This window comes from Globicephala melas, chromosome 10 (genome assembly GCF_963455315.2).
Source record: "Globicephala melas chromosome 10, mGloMel1.2, whole genome shotgun sequence".
In the NCBI taxonomy this organism is placed as follows: Eukaryota; Metazoa; Chordata; class Mammalia; order Artiodactyla; family Delphinidae; genus Globicephala; species Globicephala melas.
In genome coordinates this window covers 72,942,575-72,948,483 of record NC_083323.1, presented here as the reverse complement: position 1 = coordinate 72,948,483, position 5,909 = coordinate 72,942,575, and the positions used below count along the sequence as shown (strand labels likewise).

General features: G+C 56.6%; 2 pseudogenes; one reads left to right on the top strand and one right to left on the bottom strand.

Annotated features, from left to right (window-relative positions):
* Positions 1-813, bottom strand: part of LOC132598021 (serine/arginine-rich splicing factor 3 pseudogene) — a 3,886-nt pseudogene extending 3,073 nt beyond the window's left edge.
* A 32-nt stretch (positions 814-845) lies between these two features.
* LOC132598020 (neurolysin, mitochondrial-like) lies at positions 846-5,477 on the top strand (annotated as a pseudogene).
* The last annotated feature ends 432 nt before the right edge of the window (positions 5,478-5,909 follow it).

Genomic DNA, 5,909 nt, shown 5'->3' with positions numbered 1-5,909 from the left:
GAGGGAAAGGGGGAGAGGGAGAGGGGGAAGGAAAGAGGGAGAGAGAGAGAGGGACAGGGAAAGAGAGACAGGGAGAGAGGGAGGGAGAGAGGCAGGGGGAGAGATGGAGGGAGAGGGAGAGGGAGAGGCAGCGAGGTAGAGGGAGAGAGGGAGAAAGGGAGAGAGAGAGGGAGAGGGGTAGAAGTGCTGAGGAGGGGGGCTCCCTCCCCCTCCCACTCCCATCCTCTCCCTACTGCTTTCTCTTTTTTCTGCTTCAACAAACACCAGGCGCCTTTTAGATCAGCCCTGAAGTCAACGTTGATGCTTGGACAGCCTGACCTCCCCGCTGACTTCCAGCCCAGGACCACCACTGGGAGATGAAGTCTGCGGGGCCCTGGGCGCAGGCTGCACAGGCACCTCCCCTGATGCCCAATCTCTCCTCATTTACGAGGCAGCCGACACTCCCCTCCCTGACTCCCCAAGATTTGGGGCCTTTTTAGTATGTGTCGATAATGCCATGAGCTACTATTTAACTCTTCCACGAGGACCCATCTCCCAAAATGCAGTGGTTTTCAGCCTTGGCTGCACTAGAGAACCCCCAGGGAAGGGAGAGACATCTCTCCCCCCCTCTCTCTTTCTCTCCCTCTGTACTTCTGTCTACCTCTCTCCCTCTCCCTCTCCCTCTGGGGTGATACCCGATGAGCTCAGAATCGCAGATGGACCCCCCATCCCCTCTCTGTGGCTTGCATGGGGGATGCACCTTCTCACTGTGGCCCGGGCATGGCCTTGACATTCAGACGTCGGGTCCTGCATGGACACTTGTGTTCGTTCCATAGCGCATGTGGCTGCAGTCTGTGCTTCTGTAGATGGGGGCTGTGCGTGAGCCCTTCATCTTCCCCGAAGACACCACTGGTGCTCGCTCGGCCTCGCGGGTGATGCGGGGGGCACGGGGAACAGTCTTGTGTCCCCACCTTCTTGGGCTACAGACAGGCCACGCTGGTCCTGTGGTGACTGGGGGCTCCCAGGAGAACCCCACTGCAGACCGGAGAGGTGGCCCCAGAGAAGGTGGCGTACGCCTGGGGCCGGGCCTCATCAGTGAGCCACGGGCCACCTGCAGCAACAGGTGTCTCACCGTCCAGGGGCTGGGTGTTCGGGTGCCGTGGGGTTGAGCTACTGTCTGCACGGCAGCCGTGTTTGTCTTGTTGAGCCCGGGGAGGCCCCTTGGTGGCTCCTGGAAAGACTGGCCGCATTTCTTCCTGCCCTTGGCCTTAGAGCCCATCACGTTCATGCCGTTTCCGGTTCCAAAAGGACCTGTGTTAATAAAGACCACGTGTTAGGAGAGCACCAAAGTGTCTAGAAATCCGGGCCAGGAGGAGGAGGGAGGGGGATTGGCTGTGCCCACCAGTGGCCTGGGAGCCCTGCCCGCCTGCAGAGACCTGGCCCGGGGCCCGCGGGGAGGGCGTGGCCCTCGGTCCCCAGCGCCTTCCGTCTCTGGGTTCCAGGAGAACTGCGTGATCCTCAGGGAGCTGGTGAGGCTGCAGGCCCTGAAGTCCCGCCTGCTGGGGTTCCGCACGCATGCCGACTCCGTGCTGGAAATGAACATGGACAAGACCAGCCAGGTGGTGGCCACTGTCCTAGGTAACACCGCCTCCCCCTGAGTCCCAGTGGGGACGGGGTCAGGCGGACCTTGACCGGACGTGGTGCTGCCTGAGACCCCACTGTGTCAGCCCTTGGGGGTCACCTTCCCAGACCCTTCATTCTGCCTCGAGGGGCGCAGGGTCGGGGGTGGCTGGGGGGCCGCCCCAGGGACGTAGCCGAGCCTCTCCCCTCCGCCCGCAGGTGAGCTGGCCCAGAAGCTGAAGCCCCTCGGGGAGCAGGAGCGGCCGTGATCCTGGAGCTAAAGAAGGCCGAGTGCCAGAGGCGGGGCCTGCACTTTGACGGCCCCATCAACGCCTGGGACCTGCGCTACTACATGAACCAGGGGGAGGAGACGCGCTACCACGTGGACCAGTACCTGCTCAATGAGGCTTTCCCCATGCAGGCGCTCACACGCGGGCTGCTGGGCATCTCCCAGGAGCTGCTGGGGCTGACCTTCGACCTGGAGGAGGGCACCAGCATGTGTCACGAAGACGTGAGGCTCTAAACGGTCTGGGACGCGGCCTCGGGCAAGGTCATCCATCGGCAAGTTCTACCTGACCTCTATCCTCGGTGCGTGCGTGGGGGAACCTGTCGGCCGTGGGCCGGGGCTCCTCTGTGGAAGCGGGGCCCCATCCACGTCCCTCCACAGGGTGGGGAAGTCCGGGCACGCGGCCTGCTTCGGCCTGCAGCCGGGCTGCCTACAGCACGATGGGAGCTGCCAGATCGCCATCGTGGCCATGGTGGCCAACTTCACCAAGCCTACGCCCAACCTGCCCTCCCTGCTGCAGCATGATGAGCGGGAGACCAACTTCCACGACGTCGGGCACGCGATGCACCAGCTCCGCTCCCAGGCGCAGGGCTGCAGGCAGGGGGCGGGGAGGGCCCGGGCGTGCGTGGTCCTCAGGCAGGCCCTCGCCATGGGATTCTTTCACTGACATCACCCCGCACGTGGTGACGCCCTCGGTGTCAGCTTCCATCATCAAACCCCAGGCACTGGGCGCGTAAACAACGGAAATGGATGTCCTCGAGGCTCTAGAGGCTGGAAGACCCAGATCAAGGAGTCAGGGCTGGTTCCCTGCATGTTAAATACATGTGCTCAAGAGCTGCCTTGAAAAAAGACAAAAGAAAAGAAAGGAACGTTGCCTGCAAGTCTGCTGACAGCCGGTGATGAGAACCAGAGGGAAGGCTCTGGGGCCGGGGGCGCAGTGCCCTGTGAGCTCGGGGGCTGCTGCCAGTCTCCGTGGAGGCTCAGCAAGTCCCAGTGACTTCCCCACGTGGGGGGCGCCAGCTGAGCGTCTGGGCCCAGGACCCACTGCTCGTTCAGTCTTCCTGTGGTCAGCCCTTCAGCCTGAGAGCGATGCTCTCACAGGCTGCACCGGGGCGTGTGGGGACAGTTTACTGAGCTGTACAGACGTCACTACTGCTTTGGACCATTTCCGTCACCCCGAAAATGTCCCTCACGCCCTTAGCTATCACTCCATCCCCTCGCCAGCCCCTGACAACCAGGAACCCACTCGCTGACTCTGTGGATCTACCTGCTCTGGACGTTTCTCCTCAGTGGGGTCACGCCCTGTGTGTCCTTCTGTGTATGACTTCTCTCGCTGAGCATCGTGTTCTCAGGGTGTATCGACGCGGCAGCGAGCGTCAGGGCTTCACCGCATTGCGTGGCTGAGGGACGTAAAGAAGACAAGAGAAAAGAAAAGAACGTTGCATGCAAGTCTGGTGACAGTCGGTGATGAGAACCAGAGGGAAGGCTCTGGGGCCGGGGGCGCCGTGCCCTGTGAGGCCCTGGCGCTGCTGCCAGTCTTGGTGGGGCACGGGCAGCACCGTCCCTCAGGAGCTGCTGGACAAGCTCATCAAGTCCCGGGAGGCCAACCCAGATGCGGCCGGACCGAGGGAAGGGAATGGGGCTTCCGGTCTGCCCGGCTGGAAAGCACGGCCTGGACACGGTGCCAGCCCCCCGTCTCCTTCCTCCCGCCCCCCAGGCCTCTTCAACCTGTGCCAGATCGTCCTGGCCAAGGTGGTTCAGGCCCTGCACACGCAGACGCCCGCGGACCCGGCCCAGGAGAATGCCCGCCTCTGCCAGGAGATCCTGGGGTTCCCAGCCATGCCAGGTAGCCAAGCGCGCACCGGGCTCACCTCAGCGGTCGGTTGGCGGCTACTGCCCAGGTCAAGAGGATCGTCTGGCGGTGTGTGAATGGGGACCGACTGACGGGCTCCGGCCGAGGCCCGCTGACCTCTGGCCTCTTCCTGCCACGGTTCCTTGGCTGGTCCCTCCAGCTGTGGCCCGCGGAGTCCGAGGGTGGGGTGGGAGGCTCTGCACATGCTTTCTAGAGAGCCTGGAAGAGGCAGGAGAGGGCTTCATACCCCGAACAGAAGGCATCGGCGAGGTCTGCCCATGCGTGTCGGTGCGGACACGCGGTTCACTCCCTCGTGAGCGCTTTAACCAGCGATCTCTCCGTGGTGGAGGGCGAGCCCTGACTCATCTCTCGCAGCCTCGGCAGCTGACCTTGTAAGAGGCTTAGGAGTGAACCCTCGTGAGCTTCAGCAGAAAGTCGGCAAAGATTTATTTGTGTCCCTCCACTGAACTGCCAGCGAGGTCCCCGTTTTCTACAAGTGTTGGGCCAATACTCTCTCTAGTGGCAGGGGACTCAGACAAGGCTGCTTTGGGGCCCCCACCCCCGCTCTGGGGCAGGGGCACTGAGCAGCCAGGGAGCCGGGCAGGAGCCCCTCCGCGTGTGTCCCAGTGACCCACCTGCCTGCGACCTTCGGCCGCCTGGCAGGAAGCTACGACGCCCAGTCCTATGGCCAGTCATTCCTGCAAGAAACACTGGAACCAGTTTCTGCCAACCCGCCAAAAAAAAAAACGACTTCAAAGGCAACGTGGTGTCACAGGAAGGGCTTGTTTCTGTGTTTCTTTGTTTTTAGTTCATTAGGCCTCACTTAAAATTCTGATTCCACAATGCACTTGCTTTGGGATCTTGAACAATACTCATAACCTCTGCAAGTTTCAGTATAGTAAGTTTATGTGATTACCTTCATCTGTAATATCCCTGTGTTGCAATCTTAATTAATTCAGATTAATTCATCTTAATCTTAATCTCAAGTTCAGATCAAAGACTAGTTCCTCTGTGACTTCTCCTCTGAACTGATTCAAAAGCCTCCTCTCCCGTCCTCATTTGGCTTCTCTTCTCTTCTGGAATCTCATAAGAACTTCTATGACCTCTCTGGTTTTTTGTTGTTGCTGTTGTCTGTTTGTTTGGTTTTTAATTGAAATATAGTTGATTTACAATGTCGTGTCTGTTTCAGGTGTACAGCACAGTGATTCCGTTTTCAGATTCTTTTCCCTTATAAGTTATTACAAAATATTGAGTACAGTTCCCTGTGCCATAGAGGAGATCCTTGTTGTATCAATTCTATGCCTTCTTTGAATGACCGTAGCACTTGTTGTCTGTATCATTTTTATGTCTGTTGTGGCTTTGTGACTGAAAATGAAAATTTTCTATTTGTTCATGTCCTGGCCCTTCCTTAAAAATGTGTTCATTTACCTATTTCATATTTATTGACTACATCTTAGACACCGTGTTAGCTGCTTGTTCTAGATGTTAGTAAAACATAGACCTTCCTGCTCAAAGGGTCACAGTATTTGTGGGAAAACAAAAAAACGAACAACTTACGTCTCAAATAGCTTTGTACTTCCCAAAGAGAGCACACCTCGTAGGTACAATAAATATATGTATTATACATAAATGTATAAATAGTTAATGGCATTAAAAACTTGAGATAACTGCTTTTCTATTCTGAGGAAATGATGATAATATTTCACCAGGAGCTCAACACCACTCTGAGAATGAGGGCTTAACCCCTGACCTGGCTCACTGCATCGCTTTCTTATATGAAAATAGACGAGTCTGTACATGCTCTCTACAAAAAGGCTTATCTGGCATGAATTTCAGATAGCAAGAAGAAAAATTCAAGAGGTTCAGAGAAGCATCCAGAAGCTCAGGTGATTGTCTGGCACTAATACAACTTGCTTGACAGGAAAATAGAGTGTAAATCTCACAAAATTAGATGATCTTCTAAGAATTTCAAAACCGCCTGCTATTAATTAGAAATCCTAGAAGAACCGCTTCTTTTAAAGCGTACTGATAATATGCTTTACAACTTAATATTCAGAAGCCTATGTTTTGGCTAAGTGAGCTTCAGGAATGAAGGAAACTTGTGGTTCAGTTCCATCTACTCTGGAACCTCTGGTCAAAACACCTACTTCTGTGCTCAGCCATCTTATCATC